General features: G+C 37.5%; 1 protein-coding gene across 4 annotated transcripts in view; it reads right to left on the bottom strand.

The window, feature by feature from the left end:
* CEP57L1 (centrosomal protein 57 like 1) overlaps positions 1-18,169 on the bottom strand; it is a 78,068-nt gene that overhangs the window by 40,364 nt on the left and 19,535 nt on the right. Inside the window, exon 1 of one of the 4 annotated variants that reach the window (XM_041753838.1) lies at positions 11,974-12,103. The exons of the other annotated variants lie outside the window; for them this stretch is intronic. The gene's annotated coding sequence lies outside the window, so the exon portion shown is untranslated. Of the gene's footprint in view, positions 1-11,973; positions 12,104-18,169 lie in introns of those variants that run through there. 4 annotated transcript variants of the gene reach the window in all.

Here is an 18,169-nt window from a genome sequence, read left to right on the forward strand (position 1 = left end):
ATGCTGAATTCAAAGCTGCTTTCTCTGATTTTCATGGATTAAACAGATTTGGGGAGAAAAAAGTAGAGCTTCTAACTTATTGATGTAGATGTTGCATTGAACATTGGTAACTATTATATTACATATTGAATTCAACTAACAAAAACTTGCTGAAGAATTTGTAATCATTTTCAAACTTCAAATTTCATCAGCGTACCTGAAATGCCTGTTAAAGAGTAAGCCCATCCCCCAATTAGGGCAAAATTGATAAACCAAATGGAGATGACTCAATCATATAACTGATAATTTATTTCTGATTAAATCTCAGTAGATCCAGATTAACACAGCTGAATACTAACTTAGGAGATAACTTTAACATGCTCTGGTCACCAAGACCAGAGATTCCTTCCTTCTTAATGCCTTAATAGTGTTTTAAAAATGATTTACCATATACATAATACATACATGTATAGTTAAAGGAATTATAACAAAACAAATTTCTTGTGTATCTCCACCTAGATTAAGAAAAGTGTGATAAATATTGCTGTGGAAGCCCTCTGTGCGCCTTCCCCATCTCTTGCTTTGAATTTTGTGTTACTCATTTTAATGCCTATCAAGTTTGATCACATTTATATATATCCTTACCAATATATTATTTGGTGATGATAGTTTTTAAACTTTATATAAATGGAACCATACTTTTCTCACAAAGTATTTTGGTATTTATGTTGGAACATGAAGCTATATGGTATTCATTTTCACTTCTGTACAGTATTCCACCATAGAACACAGATCTTCGAAGGCATTAATTCCAATCACTCCCCTCCAGACTCATATAATACTATGATTCTGAAATTTTTAGTTCTATTTTTATTTTAACCACACAAATAAGATAATATTGCTTTGATTTACAAAGTCAATGCAATGTTTGCCTACAAGTTTTCTTTGCTCATTGTGGTGGACATTATGAGGCACTGCCTGGATTCCCTTTCAGGAATGTGAACTTTTCCCACAGCTCCTAGGAATGCTGCCAGAAAGTGGCTCTTGGCTGTTGGCCCTCTTTGGGGATTGCTGTGTCTAAAGAATACTGTCTCATTTAAGGTCAAGGCTCCTTCCAGGAGCAGCCCACATTCAATGAAAGTAAAAATATCTGACCCTCTTGCTCCAACTCAAGTCAACTCTGAAGGATCACCTCATCTCCAGAGCTCCCTGTATTATCAGTGAAACCTTTGTTGGGTCTTCATTGAAGCTGGACTTTTCTGCCTAATACTGCTTCCTTCCTCTCTCTTTCACATGTATCGATCCCAAGAATGGTCTCTAATAAACGTGTATGCTTGGAACTTTAACTAAAGAAATACTTAAAAGCCAGTATTTAAAGCACTTTTCTTCAGAGAAGATTTCTATTTGTTTCTGTTGGGTCTTCAGGGCACCCCAAACCCAAGGCACCATTAAACTGAACTTTTATATTGAGATTTTTTTTTTTTGGCAGTATGAATTCCAACTCCAAACCCACAAGAGAACAGAATTATGATGAAGAGAGATTCCTTTAGTCTACTCCATTTAAAGCCAAGGATGAAACGGTGTCACTCTGAAGAGCAGGTTATTTTCCTGTCATTAACCGAAGGTTTTATCTTTTGGGGATCCCAGCTTTTTACACTGTAGTGTCCAAACTTACCAGTGAGCATGGTCATCTAAATTTGTCCCCTGCCCCATGCAAGCAGAAACACCTCCTTAATGCCCAGATTCTGGGCCATGAGAGATCACAGAAGATGTCCTCAGGGATAAAATGGGTTCTAGGTCTCATTTATACCTGTGGAACTGGATTTCTCATTACATACAGCCTCATATTTTCCTCTTGCTTTGCCTCCAACTCAGCCATGCCTTTCAAAAGGTATTTTAACATTTTATACAGCATTTCTGTGTTCTTTACCAGAGGAGGTTTCTCTGAACATCTAATCTGTCATATTGCTTGAGACTATAACAACTTTGTGGGAAGCCTGGGTGGCTGCTCAGTGGTTGAGCATCTGCCTTTGGCTCAGGGCGTGATCCCAGGGTCTGGGATCGAGTCCCACATTGGGCTCTCTGGGAGGAGCCTGCTTTTCCCTCTGCCTATGTCTCTGCTTCTCCTTCTGTGTGTCTCTCATGAATAAATAAATAAAATCTTTTTTTTTTTAAAAAAGAAACTGTAACAACTTCAGACATATTTAAGAGATGCTAAATGCTTCAGATCAACCAGTTTTAATTACACACATAGAATGAGAATTATGCTTTAAAAAAGGAAAGAGTTTATATCTTTCCATTCAGTTAAAGTTCTCAAAGCTACTCCATATTGTAAAGTTAATAGCAGAAAGTGAATATTATTTGGTTACTCATTCATTAAATAAAGAGTTCACTAGCAGGATTCAGACAATAGAGTACCTGGTAAATAATCTGTAAACTGAGAGTAAGAAAACCACACTATAGGGGTGTCTGGCTGGCTCAGTTGCTAGAGCATGTGACTCTTGATCTCAGGGTTGTGAGTTCAAGCCCTATGTTGGGTGCAAAGATTTTTTAAGAGTGAAATCTTTAGGGATGCCTGGGTGGCTAAGTCAGTTGAGCATCCTACTCTTGGTTTGGGGTTGGGTCATGATCTCAGGGTCTGGGGATTAAGCCCCATGCTTGAGATTCTTTCTCTCTCTCTCTCTCTGCCCCTCCAAACACCACCCCACCCCACCCCACTTGCACACATGCTCATATATACTCTCTCAAAAAAAAGATGAAATTAAAAAAAAAAAAGAAAAGCACACTATAAACTTTTAAGATTATGCAATGACCTTATAGGAATACCATAACTATTACATTCCCAAAAATTCAGAAGCAGTTTAATCATATGATTCAGTGATTATCATGTATAATATATTAACGGTAGTAACAAATCTTACATTTAATATATTGACCACTTGACATTCAAATTGATCTATTTAACACAATTCATAATTTTTTTTCCATTCCTTTAAGATTTTATTTATTTATTCATGAGAGACACACACACACACAGAGAAGCAGAGACACAGGCAGAGGGAGAAGCAGGCCCATTGCTGGGAGCCAGATGTGGGACGCGATCCCGGGCCTCCAGGATCAGGCCCTGGACCTAAGGCGGCGCCAAACTGCCAAGTTACCCGGGCTGCCCCACAATTCATAATTAACTTTAAAAATAATCCTTACTAGATTTGAAAAATCATTTTACAACCATCACAGTAAAGATTAATTTAGGCAAGAAGCATTAATGCTAAATTCAAAGGTAGAAATTTTGACAAGGAGTGGGATATCTACATGGTCTCCTCTACAGGTTGCTTATAAGCTTCAAGAGAAAAAGGAGTAACTGCATAATAGAGAAACAGAATAACACTTTAATTGGATGATTAAAATTAACATCACCCCTAAGAAGATGGACACATCATGTTGTGTCTGTATGTGAAACCATGAAAAGGACATGTCACTTAAGCAGTATTCTGGCCAGGAATGTATAACCTGAATCTCAACATAAGAAAACATCATTAAAGCCCCAAATGAAAAACATTCTATTTTTTATAGAGGGGGAAAGCATTTTCCTTAAAAAATATCAACGTTTTAGGGGATCCCTGGGTGGCTCGGCAGTTTAGCACCTGCCTTTGGCCCAGGGCACGGATGGTCCTGGAGTTCCGGGATCGAGTCCCGCGTCGGGCTCCCAGCGTGGAGCCTGCTTCTCCCTCTGCCTGTGCCTCTGCCTCTCTCTCTCTCTCTGTGTCTATCATGAATAAATAAATATTTAAAAAAAAATCAATGTCTTAAAAGACAATGACATTCTGGGCATATCCAAAAGAACTGAAAGCAGGATCTCTTGAGAAAATATCTGTCATAATGGCATCACTCACAATAGTCAAAAGGTGGAGTCACCCAAATATCCATGAGTAGACAAACAAAATGTATTTACATACAATGGAATTTAATTTGGCTCTAAGCAAAATTTGACACACACTAAAACATGGATAAACACTGAGGACATTATGCTAAATGAACTACGCCAGCCCCAAAAAAGACAAAAAAAAAATGTATTTTTTGATTCCAAGAGGTATCTGGAGTAGTCAAGTTCATAGAAACAGAAAGTGGAATGGGGCTGAGGGGAAGGGTAAATGGGGAGTTATAGAGATTCAGTTTTCCCAGATGAAAAAGTTCTGTTGCACAACAATGTGTGGTAGGGGAGACAAGTTAAAAACAAGATATGACTCAACGGGATCAGTTCTGTAACAAAAGCATACACAGAGTGTCATGGGAATACAAAAGAGATATTATCTAACTCTTCCTGATTGATGGAGAAATAAGTAAAGCCAGAAATAATTTAGAATTACAAACAGTTTTGAAAGAGAAGTTTAGGTGAATATGCCAGAGTGGACATACCCACTAACTTTTGCTCCCTGTTAGAAAAATTCTAAAATAATATTAATTTTTTTTAAAAAAGATATCAGCCTGCAAGGACAACAAAACTTTGGAAAAATAGAAAACAGATGTACAAATAGTAATTGATTTAGCTAATGCAAAAAAGGCAGTCTCCTAACCCAAGTAAGAAAAGTGACTCTTAAGTTGACTCTGCAGAATCTCCAAATAGCTCAGGAATTAGCTGCACCTCTGTAAGTAATAGTTAAGATAGAGCCAAACATTAGAAAACAGGATGAAAGTTTAGGTCAGAAGTAAATTGTATGTCCAAACTCCCTTCATCTCTCTATGAAGCCAGAAGACTCCTTTACCCCTATCTGGGAGGAAGACTAGAAGTTTTGTTTTTTCTATGAAGAGGGAACTATAGAGTATTTCTGGATTAAGGGACACTCAGCATAGGTGAGGGTGGGGCACCAGACTCAAAGTAGGACTATTCAGCTCTCAGAACACTGGTAGTCTAGATTATATCCAAGGGGAGATGGGAAGATCCTTATGAAGGGGATACGACTAGCCCAAGTTAACAAACATACTAAAGATGATAAGATAAATGGATTGCAAGGACTTGGAGTTTCCAATCAGTTTTTTAGTGACTGACTCTTAGATATAAGTTGTTTGATCAAGTCTTACTAAACATTGAGGAAAGATATGAAAGAGATCAAAACAAGCAAACAAGGGGCTTAACAGGAACAAAAAAAAACTTGGAAATATTTATTTAGTGAAGATAGAATGTAAAAATCCCTGAGGGACATGACAGACCAAAGCAAATTTGGCTGGAGCACAGTGAATAGCTGTTGGCAGTAAGAGGTGGCTAAAAAGGTATGCAAAGGCCAAACCACAAAGGACTTTGTACAGCACAGTGAAGAGTCTGTCTTCTGTAGGATCAGGCAATGGGGAGCAAATGAACGATATAAAGGAAAATAATGTTTGCATTCTGACAAGGTAATTCAGATGGCTATGAGATAGACTGGAAAAATATAGGCCTGAATTAAGACTGGAGTAGTTGAGATGAACATGAAAGACACTGAGAAGATACAATCAAAGGGACTTAGGAACCAACTAGATATGTGAAATGGGGAAATGGGGGAGAGGAAAGAATCAAAATTTTCACTTGGGCAAGTGAAGAGATGGTAGTGGCACTCAAAGAAATAATACAAAAGGAGATACAAGTCTAATGGAAGACAATGAATTCTGCTTTGGATATGTTAAGTTTGAGGTACTGGAGACAGAGCTATTCAGCAATCAGACTGAAATATGGGTCCAGTGTTTAGGTAAGCAGGTTAGGCTAGATCTAGAGATATAGATTTGGTTATCAATTAGATCACCCAAGAATATAAAGCTTAGCAATTTTCACTGTGTGTGTGTGTGTGTGTGTGTGTGTGTGTGTGCATGGGATGGGGTGGCTGAGATTCAATGCCTTTGTCCATTAGAAAGCAACTGTTATCTATCCATTGTGGGGGATCCCTGGGTGGCGCAGCGGTTTAGCACCTGCCTTTGGCCCAGGGCACGATCCTGGAGACCCGGGATCGAATCCCACGTCGGGCTCCCGGTGCGTGGAGCCTGCTTCTCCCTCTGCCTGTGTCTCTGCCTCTCTCTCTCTCTCTCTCTCTGTGTGTGACTATCATAAATAAATAAAAATTAAAAAAAAAAAAGACTTCAAAATCTATCCATTGTGGTGCCCCACAGACACGTTGAGGTTAAGAATTATAAAGTTAGAGGAGAGAAAAAGGTGGAGCTCAGAATGCTAAAGACCACTGGCATTTAAAAGGCAAATGAAGGAATAAAATACCTCAAAGGAGATCAAAGAAATAGGGAGGAAAAGTAGGAGAAAGAGGTAATGAAGGAGTCAAAGTGAGACAAGTAAATGTTTAGTTGTCTACCTTTAATAGAAGAATTGTGATGCCTCTAGTTTTGCTTTTCTTTTCAAGACTGCTTTGGCTATTTGGGATCTTTTGTGGTTCCATACAATATTGGATTGTTTGTTCTAGCTCCATGAAAAATGCAGTTGGTATTTTGAAAGGGATTGCATTAAATGTGTACAGCATTGCTTGGGTAATATAGACATCTTAACAATATTTGTTCTTCCAATCCACTTCCATTTCTTTGCGTCTTCTTTAATTTCTTTTATTAGTGTTTTATAGTTTTCAGAGTACAGATACTTTACCTCATTGGTTTGGTTTATTCCTAGGTATCTTATGGTTTTTGGTGCAATTGTAAATGGGATTGATTCCTTGATTTCTCTTTCTGCTGCTTCATTATCGGTGAATAGAAATGCAATAGATTTCTGTATATTTATTTTGTATCCTGACTTTACTGAACTCATGTATCAGTTCTAGCAATTTTTTAGGTGGAGTCTTTGAATTTTTTAAATATAGAATATCATGTCATTTGCAAATAGTGAAAGTTTGACTTCCTCAATGCTCATTTGGATGCCTTTTATTTCTTTGTGTTTTCTGACTGCTGAGGCTAGGACTTGCAGTATTACAACAGTGGGAAAAGCTCTCAGGTTTTCCCCATTGAGGATGATCTTAACCGTGGGTTTTTATATATGGCTTTTATTATGTTGGCGTATGTTTCCTCTAACTCTAATTTGTTGAGGGTTTTTATCATGAATGGATGTTGTACTTTGTTAAATGCTTTTTCTGCATCTATTGAGAATATTATATGGTTCTTATCCTTTTTTATTAACTTGGTGTATCATGTTGATTGATTTGTGAATATTAAATAAACCACCCCTGCAGCCAAGGTATAAATCCCACTTGATTATGGTGAATGATTCTTTAATGTACTGTTGAGTTTGATTTGCTAGTATTTTATCTATGTTCATCAGGGCTATTGGCCTATGGTTCTCTTCTTTAGTGGAGTTTTAATCTTGTTTTGGTATCAGGGTCATCATGCTGGCCTCGTAGAATGATTTTGGCAGTTTTCCTCCCATTTCTATGTTTTGGAATAGTTTGAGAAGAATAGGTATTAACCCTTCTTTAAATGCTTGGTAGAGGGATCCCTGGGTGGCGCAGCGGTTTAGCGCCTGCCTTTGGCCCAGGGCATGATCCTGGAGACCCGGGATCGAATCCCACGTCGGGCTCCTGGTGCTTGGAGCCTGCTTCTCCCTCTGCCTATGTCTCTGCCTCTCTCTCTCTCTGTGTGACTATCATAAAAAAAAAAAAAAATGCTTGGTAGAATTCACCTGTGAAGCCATCTGGCCCTGGACTATTGTTGGGAGATTTTTTTTTTTTAATTACTGATTCAGTTTCCTTGCTAGTTATTGGTCTGTTCAACTTTCTATTTCTGCCTGTTTCTGTTTTGGTAGTTTATATGTTTGTAGGAATTTATCCATTTCTCCCAGATGGTTCAATTTGTTGGCAAATAGTTTTTCATAACATTCTCTTAGAATTGGTTGTATTTCTGTGGTGTTCGTTGATATTTCTCCTCTCTTACTTGTGATTGTATTTGAGTCCTTTTGATTTTCTTTTTGATAAGTTTGGCTAAAGTTTATCAATTTTATTAATCTCAAATAACTAGCTCCTGGTTTCATTGATCTGTTCTATTGTTTTTTCAGTTTCTATACTATTTATTTCTGCTTTAATGTTCATCATTTCCCTTCTGATGCTGCCTTTAGGCTTCATTTGTTGTTCTTTTTCTAGCTTTTTTAGGTGTAAGATTAGGTTGTTTAAGATTTTTCTTGCTTTGTGAGGTAGGCTTGTATTGCTATATACTTTCTTCCTAGGACTGCTTTTGCTAATCCCAAAGGTTTTGGAATATTGTGTTTTCAGTTTCATTTCTTTCCATGTTTGTTTAAATTTCTTATTTTATTTCCTTGTGGACCCATTCATTGTTTGGTAGCATGTTATTTAACCTACAAGTATCTGTGATCTTTCGAGATTTCTTCTTGTGGTTGACTTCTAGTTTCATAGCATTGTGGTCAGAAAATATGCATGGTATGACCTCAATCGTTTTGTACTTGTTGAGGCCTGATTTGTGACCTAGTATGTAATGTATTCTGGACTTGAAAAGAATGTGAATTCTGCTACTTTAGGATGGAATGCTCTAAATATATCTACTAAGTCCATCTGGTCCAGTCTGTCTTCAAAGCTGTTTGAAGACATTGTTTCTTTGTTGATTTTCTGCTTAGATTACCTGTCCATTGATGTAAGTGGAATGTTAAAGTCCCCTATTATTATTGTATTATTATCATTTAGTTCCTTTATGTTTGTTATTGTTTTGTATATCTGAGGGCTTCCGTGTTGGGGGAATAAATATTTATAATTGTTAGATCTTCTTGTTGGATAGTCCCTTGAGATAGTGCCCTTCTTCATCTCTTGTTAGTCTTTGGTTTAAAATTTAGTTTGTCTGGTAGAATTATTACTATTCCAGCTTTCCTTTGAAATCCATTTGTATTACAAATGCTTCTCCATCACCTCACTTTCGATCTGTAGGCGTCTTTAGGTCTATAATGAGTCTCTTGTAGGCAACATATAGATGGTTTTTTTTTTTTTATCCATTCTAACACCCCCTCTTTTGGTTGGAGCATTTAGTCCACTTACATTCAGAGTAATTTTGACAGACGTGTATTTAGTACCATTTTATTATTTGTTTTGCTGTTGCTTCTGAAGATTTGTTTTGTTTTTTTCTAGTCTTTGTCACTTTTGGTCTTTCCACTCAGAGTCCCCTTTAATATTTTCAATTAAAATATTAGTGCTCATGAACTCCTTTATTTTTTGTTTGTCTGGGAAACTCTTTATCTCTCCTTCTACTCTGAATGATAGCTTTGCTGGATAGAGTGTTCTTGGCTGCAGATTTTTCCCATTCAGCACTTTGAAAATGCCATTCCACTCCTTTTTGGTTGCCAAGTTTCTGTTGAGAGATCTGCAGCTAGCCTATGGGTCTTCCCTTATAAATTAGGGACTTCTTTTGTCTTGCTGCTTTTAGGATTTTTTTTGTCACTATATTTTGCAAATTTAGTTACCATATGTCTTGGTGTTGGCCTGCTTTTGTTGATTTTGATGGGTCTGTGCCTCCTGGATCTGGGTGTGTTTCCTTCCCAGATTAGGGAAGCTTTCAGCTATTATTTCCTCAAATTTTCTGCTTCCTTTTCTCTCTCTCTTCTTCTGGGATTCCTTTAATACAAATGTTATTATGTTTGATGGAGTCACTGAATTCCCTAAGTCTATTCTTGTGTTCCATAGTTCTTTCTCTCTTTTGTTCAGCTTCATTATTTTCCATTATTTTATCTTCTATATCACTTGTTCCTCTGCTTCTTCTATCCTTGTGCTCATTGTATCAAGTCTGTTTTGAATCTGTTATTGAGTTTTTCATTTATGACTGTTTTTTAGCTCTTTTATTTCTGTGGTAAGGGAGGGCCTCCCTAAAATCTTGATTCTTTTCTCAAGCCCAGCAGGTATCCTTCTGATTGTTGCTTTAAATTCTCTATCATACATGTTACTTATATCTATTTCACTCAGATCTCTGGCCATGACCTTATCTTGTTCTTTCAAGATGAATTCCTTTGTCTTGGCATTTTGTCTAAGTCTCCATCTTCTTCTGTGTGTTAAAAAGGCTGTTATATTTCCTGCTCCTGAGAGTAATGGTTTTATGAAGAAAAGGTCACATAGTGTCCAGGGCCTGGTGTTTCAGGGAATGTTTCTAGTGGGTGCTGCATGCACTCTGCTATGTTTTGGCTGCTCTATCCTTTAGGCCAGTTGTCTGCAGAGGAGGCTCTCCTTGCCTGCAATGGGCAATGTTTGGTCCTTGGCCAGAAAGTGGCATGTTTTAACTATGTCTGCTCTGGTCTGCTTGTAAAATGAGACTTGATATGACTTCTAGTAGAACTGTAAGCCATGCAGAACACTGGTTGGAGATATGGTGTGGGCAAGGGGTTTATGCTGGTCTTCTGGGGAACAGAAGCCCGCCACACTGGGACTGAAGCCAACTTGGTCAAGAAAGAGTACCAACAGAATGCAAAGGTGTGGGATTTGGTATAAGCAGATTAGGAAGCCAGTGTTGTCATTGTACTGATTACCACAGGTGGCTGTGTTCATGCCGAGGGGTACAGGACAGAAATGGTGCCCGCCTGCTCCTTTGTCCCCAGAAAGGGATCTCCATACCTGTTGCTCTCAGGAAAGCACTTCAAGAAAGGCAGATAATCTCCCCCCCTCCCCCATGAGTCCCAGGTGTTTTTCAGATCACTTGTTCCCACACTGCCTCCAGGTTGTTTGCCTGCCTTTCCTCCAGGAGCAGTGCAATGCCCTCCTGGCTCTATCCCAACCAAGCCTGCTGACTTTTAAGACTCCAAGCTAAGCTTTAGGGATGTGGTGTGGGCAGAGCCCTATGCTAATCTGGGGGAGGGTCTCGCCATGCTAGGACTGAGGGAGGTTTGACGGTGAAGGGCTATCACCCCAGAGCACAGGATATGGGACTTGGTGCAAGCAGGCTAGGCAGCCTGTGTTGGGGTGAGCTGCCCTCCATGGGTGGCTCTGTGTTTATGCTGAGGAGTGGGGGAGGGAAATAGTGCTCACCTGCTCCTGCTCCTTTGTCCCTGGAGAGGCATTCTGTGAAGACACCTCTCAGGGACAACTCTAAGAAGAGTGAATAATCTCCTCACTGTGTGTCCCAAGCTTTCCTCAGATGGCAATTTCCACATGTCTGTCCCTGGGTAGTTTACCTGCATTTGCAGGAGCAAGGCAGCGCCCTCAGGGCTCTATCCTAGCCAAGCCTGGCTAACCTTTAAAACTCCAGTCTTCAAGGGCCACTAGATGTAAGAACTCCGGAAAATCAGCCCTGCTCATTTTCTTTCCCAGTCAATAGCTTTGGGGAAGTGTTCTCCTCACATTATCTTAAATGAGTTTGGATAGGAGAAATGTGATTACATGAGTACAACAATACTTAGGTCTTTAAAAAAGAATATAAAGTAATGCCAATCTTTTACAATATTTTGTAAATTAAAATATAGCATCTAATATATGTACACAGTTAATTCAACTCGGTGTCAGAAATAAGAGCTAAAAACTGATTTCTAAGGAACTTATCAACTGCTGAATCTAAAATATCTAGACTTATGAATACTTTATCTGATTTGAAAGTTAGATTTTTCCTTACTGAATTTGAATCTAGTAAGTTTAGAACTTTACAATGTCTGAGATTACCTTAAATGATTAGATTCCCCATCACCTTTACCTGTAGTTTATTTTGAATATTTAGTTCATGAGAAAACAATTCTGATTTAATATAAAGTGAGTAAAGAAGAATATAAAATTATGTAATTACAGTCCAATTTTTAAAAGGGATAAAGATAAGTATATATAAAAAACTAGTAAATATATAAAATGTTAATAGATGAACAACAGGGGACTTTCATTTTATTTCAACCTTCTTATACATTCTTTACAATAAACAATTCATACATTCTTTACAATACCAGTTTTATAATAAGAAATAAAGTACTTTTACTAAAAAGAGTTTCCTCTTAATTAGATATCTGCAGAAGTAGAAAACAGCTGAAGATGTACAGTACTGATAATTTATATGGATATCTGTTGGGGCACTTACATCTCATTTTTAAGGGTCTTATGTTCCTATATCAATAGAAACTCAGGGAAGGCAATTATGTGTATTTCTTTTGTAAGTTCCTGGAGTCCAAACTGCTGTGTTTTGCAAAGGGGCATTGTATCCTCAGGGCCTAATCAAAGAAAAAAAATTATAAAATGAATTCCCTGAAACTAATTTGTTAGATCAACAACTTTTCCCTACTTCTCTATGCTAATGTTTATTATGGTTAAACCCAACAATTCTGTAAATACTAACCTAAGTTTTAAAAATAATCACATATTGTAACTTAGGATATATTTTGCATACAAAGTCTTATTGTAATATCATTTTACTTAAGTAAGTAAATCAAAAAGCTTACGATTTTAAAATATTACTGGTAATATTTCTTCAGAAAGTTGTTTCTTTTTATTTATTTTTAATTTTTATTTTTAAAAGATTTTTATTTATTTATTCATAGAGACAGAGAGAGAGAGAGGCGCAGACACACATAGGCAGAGGGAGAAGCAGGCACCATGTGGAGAGCCCAACGTGGGACTCGATCCCGGGTCTCCAGTCACGTCCTGGGCCACAGGCGGCGCTAAACCACTGCGCCACTGGGGCTGCCCTCTAACTTTCTTTTTAATAAGTTAATCTGAAAGAGTTTCAATATTCTTACAATATTGCAATATAAGATTTATTATATTTACCCGTAGAACTTAACTCTGTTTCCTAATGATTTCTCTTTAGAAAGGTTGATGGCAAACTTATTAAATGTATAAAGAATTTAGAAATTGAGTCAATGAATAATGAATTTTAAAATTAACAGTACTCATATTAATTGCCACAAATTCACTTAGCCTATTACCTCCCTCCCACTTACCACTATTCACATAAACAGATTGGGCACATTCAATAGTCAGAATTATGGAGTGCACTGATTATGCAGGTGCCCAAGGGGGGATGAGCTGTTGGACAATTATAAATAACTAAAGCTCATCTATTTAATTGCCAAAATTTATTTCAACTAGTTTTAAAAGAAATATTTCTAAAATGTTTAACCTATTTTCCCTTCTTTTAGGCCAAGTATACATAACACAATTTAATCTTTGGGATGACTTAGGACATTATCATAGCTCTTTAATTATATACTATGATACTTACAGAACCAAACTGATACTTGTTGGACTGCTTGTCCCTTCACTGGAAAGTTCCAGACTTAACAGATTTTGTTTTCTGTCTTTTCACCTTTTGCTATCTCTTGCTTTCCAGTCTGTTTATGAGGTATTTATGTGCTGCTGATAGAATATTCCCCTTTCTAATAAGGTTTCTCAATTTATAGCCAGTAAGAAACAATAAAACAAGTCTCATTCACTAGCCATTCAGAGATGAAAAATACATATGAAAAATACTGATAGTCCTTACAGCAGAGTTTAATTATACTATAAAGGGCTGCTATAGGAACCCAGAGGATCATCATAAGAGTGTCTGGGGATTTCAGAGATGACCTGAGCTGAAATCAAGAGCCAATCACTTAACTGACTGAGCCACCCAGATGCCCCAAAGAGGTAGTTCTTAAACTGCAATATGATAGATGAATGAGTAGGATCTGATAGGCAAAAGTGAAATGGGTAGTAGAGAAGATCAAGTGTACAATCAAAGGAAATAGCATGGTAATAATAAAAATATAATAATGATACTTTACATTTATTAAACGCATGTAAATTAACTTAGTAAGATCCTCATAATAATTGTATGAGGCATGACTATTCCCATTTTAGAGATCAGGAAACTCTGGCACAGAAAAAGTGTTTTGCTCAAGTTCACACAACTAGCTAAGTTGCAAAGTCAAGATTTGGACTTAGGCAGTCTGGGTCCCAAACTCACACTTTTAACCACCTTGCTGTATTGTTTATTTATGCAAAGTTATGAAAGCAAGAGAGAATCTACTGTTTTGAGCACTGTACTACAAGTAATATATACAGCTGGAAGATTACAAATGGGTATTGCAAAAACTAGCTAGGAAGGGCTTTGTATGCCAGGTACATGTGTTTGGATTTTACCAGGTAGGCAGTAATAGCCATCCAGCAGAGGAACAGCAGGATCAAACTGCCTTTGATAAAGAGTTCTGTGAAATGTGAAAGAAGAAAAATGACCAGAGGCTAGGAATCGATTTAGGAAGCTATTCCAAAACTCTGTGAGAGGTGATAGAGACTTGAACCAAAGCCATAGAAGTGGGAATAGAAAGGAGGGGACAAGAGGTGCCTGTATGCCTTGGTCAGCTCAGGTCATGATCTCAGGATCATGAGATGGAGTTCCACCTTGGACTCTGTGCTGGGTATGGAGCCTGCTTGACATTCTCTTCCTCTCCCTCTGCCCCTCCCCACTCCCTAAAAACAAAAACAAAAACAAAAGAGGGGACAAATTAGAGATAAATAGGATGTTGAATTCATAAAATGTATGACCTGAATGAGGAAAATCAGCGATAGGGAGATATTAAACTATAGTCAAAGAAGAAAACAGACGGAGAGTGGTGGATGTGGTATAAAAAGATTCACTTTAGTCATGTTTGAGGGGCTTGTGGAACAATAACAACACAAACAGCTAACACATCAAGCTTATCATGCGTCAGACTCCAGTCAAAGAACTTTATATGCGTGGATCCACTGAATTATCAAGGTGACCCTCTAAGGTATTCAAATTTCTTTCATTTTAAAATTTCTTTTATTCATGAGAGACAGAGAGAGGTGGCGGGGCAGAGACACAGGCAGAGGGAGAAACAGGCTCCATACAGGGAGCCCGACGTGGGACTCGACCCCGGGGCCCCGGGGTCACGCCCTGGGCTGAAGGCAGTGCTAAACGGCTGAGCCACCCAGGTGTCCCCAAATTTCTTTCATTGACATGTGGTACCTGAGAAGCTAAGTAACTTTGCCCAAGGTCACATAACTATTAAGTGGCTGAGCTGGGACGTGAACCCAGGTAGCCAGGGTCAGAGTGTATTCTGCCTTTAGCAGAGCCATATCAGTTGTATACAGATGAATTTGGCATTGAAGAAAAATGGTTTTTATTTTTTAAAAAGATTTATTTATTCATGAGAGACACACACAGAGAGAGGCAGAGACAAAGGCAGAGGGAGAAGCAGGCTCCATGCAGGGAGCTGGACGTGGGACTCGATCCCAGGACCCCGGGGTTACTACCTGAGCCAAAGGCAGACGCTCAGCCACTGGGCCACCCAGGGGCCCTAAGGTATTTATTATAGCGCAGATTAGAGGGCATCACCCAGGTCCACAGAAACAGAATCTCTGGGCCCAGAAAAATAAAGGTTTCACTCCCCAACTGATTCTTACGTAAATTAAAGTTTGAAGATTACTGATGAGGAATGAACAAAGAAATGTATACCAATGACATTAAGTTTATCAGAAGTGTGTCTACCATAAGAGTAAACAACTTCTGAAGAAGGATGGTAAGTGAAGGCCTAACCAAGTGTCTGATGGGTCTTTTCTCAAATCTAAGCCACCAGCTATTATTATTTTATGTATCACAAGAAAAAAAAAAAAAACAGGAGACTTTACATAGAAAGCTAAAACAAAAGAAAGGCCACAGATGAAGAGGAGGATACATGGAAAATAAATCCATGATGCAGAAAGAGACAGCAAGGAAATTTGAAGGTCTCTATCTTTCAAGTACCAGGCACCAAGTAGAGAAAAAGTTATCCCGAAGACAATTCTTACACAGCTTTGTATTCTGAATTCATACTACTAGTGAGATTAAAAACAAACTCTTAAACAGAGAATTTAATTTAAAATGGTCTCAGGTTGGTAGTAATGCAAATGACTGGTACAGGCAAATGCAAATCCTCTCTGAAGTAATCCAACTTTAATTCATGCCAGTAACGATGATAAGACATCACTATTTTAGCACTTTTTTTAAATGTGAAAAATGTGTCTTAGCATCACTGAAACACAACAAATGGAATGTCTACCAAACTATTCTGAATGCCCAAAAACAGGGACGGAGAGGCTAATTTCTGGTTCTTAAATGTACTCCACACATAATTTCATACAGGTATTGCTTTATTTTTAGTATTAAGAACTATAAAAGATATAAAAATCCTTTTCTTCCCATTATATTTAACCATGTTTTATGATTCCCCCAATATGAAAAGTCTCCCCTGTAAAAAATTACAAAATAAAACAGTTGCCAACAAGTGAGATCAGACCACTCCTACCCCAACTCCATGCAAATGCTTTAACATTCTTTGGGACTTGGAGAACTAGATTGCTAAATTCACCAGAGGCCCTGGTAACTGTCCAGACACAACAGGAGAAGCAGAAAACTTTGCTCCTGCCAAGGATGATGATTTGCAGTCCTAGTCCAACACTCAGTATTCAGTCTTAGACTCACAGGCCACAAACACACTAAATATTTTCATTATATCCAGAGTATTCTGGCCCTTTATAAGAAAAATTAATCCCTTTTCAACAATGACATCATGAAAAAAATTCCTTTAGCATTTTTATAATTTTCCAGAAAAGCTGTGTACTCCTAGTTCAGCCATGCATTTTCCATCTTTTCCAAGGACAGTATAATATAAACATTGCACAAATTACACACCATAGCTGTTTTGGGATCTTATAAAACTGCAGTTTCATTATATAGCAAGCATATCTTCTAAGCATCATTAGAAGACTAAAATGTTTTGAGAATGTTAATAAGCACCAACTGATTACTGTGAAGAGTTTCCTAATAAAAAAAAAAAGTTTACAAAGAAATCAGTTATTCAACTGCTAGCTTCTCCCTGCTTTTTAGTGGGTAAAGGTTCTTAAATCCCTCTCACAGCATTACCTACAGTCCTGTTTAAAGCAACTAATACAAGAATTCAAATTGGATTCCCACTCTTGCCACACCCTGCCAGAGCATTTTTCATTTAGGAAAACTGTTTCCTATCCCAGGACCAAATATATGCTTGTATGTATAAATGTGAGTATAGGGATTTTCTAAGACTGTGGAAAATGAACCATCCCACATCCTTATCTATAATTTAATATTCACTTTTCCACAGAAACAAGGGAATACTGGTTTTATAGTGCCACTGCTGTTCCAATCATGTTATACAAATAGTTTCTAGGTGGATCTATGGAAAATCCACTGTTACTGTCAACCTACTTAGCAGTAACTTTTCAGATGAAACTTGTTAGTATAGTTTGTGTACTATATAATATCCAACTAAAAAAATTTAAGTGGTCTATAATCCCACTATACAGAAATCCCTATTAATACATTTTTTGCATGTAGCAAAACTTAAACAAGTTAGAAGAGCACAAAATAAAAGTAAAACATTTTCTACTCCTAGACTGCTGATTCCCAACCATGTCTACTGCTTTACCCTCTCTGAAGATAACAACCACAGCAGTGTCTTGAGATCAAAATGAAAGACAATTATTTATATACCTACATACTTTTCTTTAGCGACTCCTGTCCTACACATCGATCAGCAGGCAATGGAGGAAAAGATTCATTAGATTCTAGAAACATGGTAATCTTTTTCATTACAGCACCATTGGTTCATTCTCTTCCATTACATCCCTTTAATCTGTTTCTATTCTCTTGGATTTAGTGATGAGAGACTAACTCTTGCTTAGGCATTTCCCACTCCATTTCTACAGACTTGAGGACAAGACTGCATCTGCATGGCTTCACTAAGGAGTGTGACATAATGGAAAAGGGCTGTGGATTGAATCAGCAGGCCTAAGTTTCTTCCTGTTTCTGACACTTCTATAGCATGTAATCCCAGTTATATCACTTTGTTTCTCTTAGTTTTGAAAAATATTAAGTATCATGTAAACAGAGTGGTGGAAAAAGCAGTGATAATAAACTGTCATTCTTTTCTTGGAGTTTGTTTCCTTATAATTTTGCCCTTACAAATATTAATCTCTGCCATAAACTCTTCCCTTCACTCCCTATAATAATTCAACTCTTTGTATTTCCATTTCCCTAATTCTTCTGACTTGTTAGGCTGTAATAATACTCCTGTTAAATTAAATATATATTCTTGACAATGAACTATTCCTGAAGTTCTTACAACTTCACATTTCAAGTAATGTTACCTTTATAGGGACTTTCATTCATAAAATACATTTTCATATTTCCATTCTCCCTTATAAGCAAATGTACCTGAAATCTATATTATTTGAGAAAGCAGTATGCATAGTGGTTAAGG

This window comes from Vulpes lagopus, chromosome 1, assembly GCF_018345385.1.
Source record: "Vulpes lagopus strain Blue_001 chromosome 1, ASM1834538v1, whole genome shotgun sequence".
NCBI classification, from domain to species: Eukaryota; Metazoa; Chordata; class Mammalia; order Carnivora; family Canidae; genus Vulpes; species Vulpes lagopus.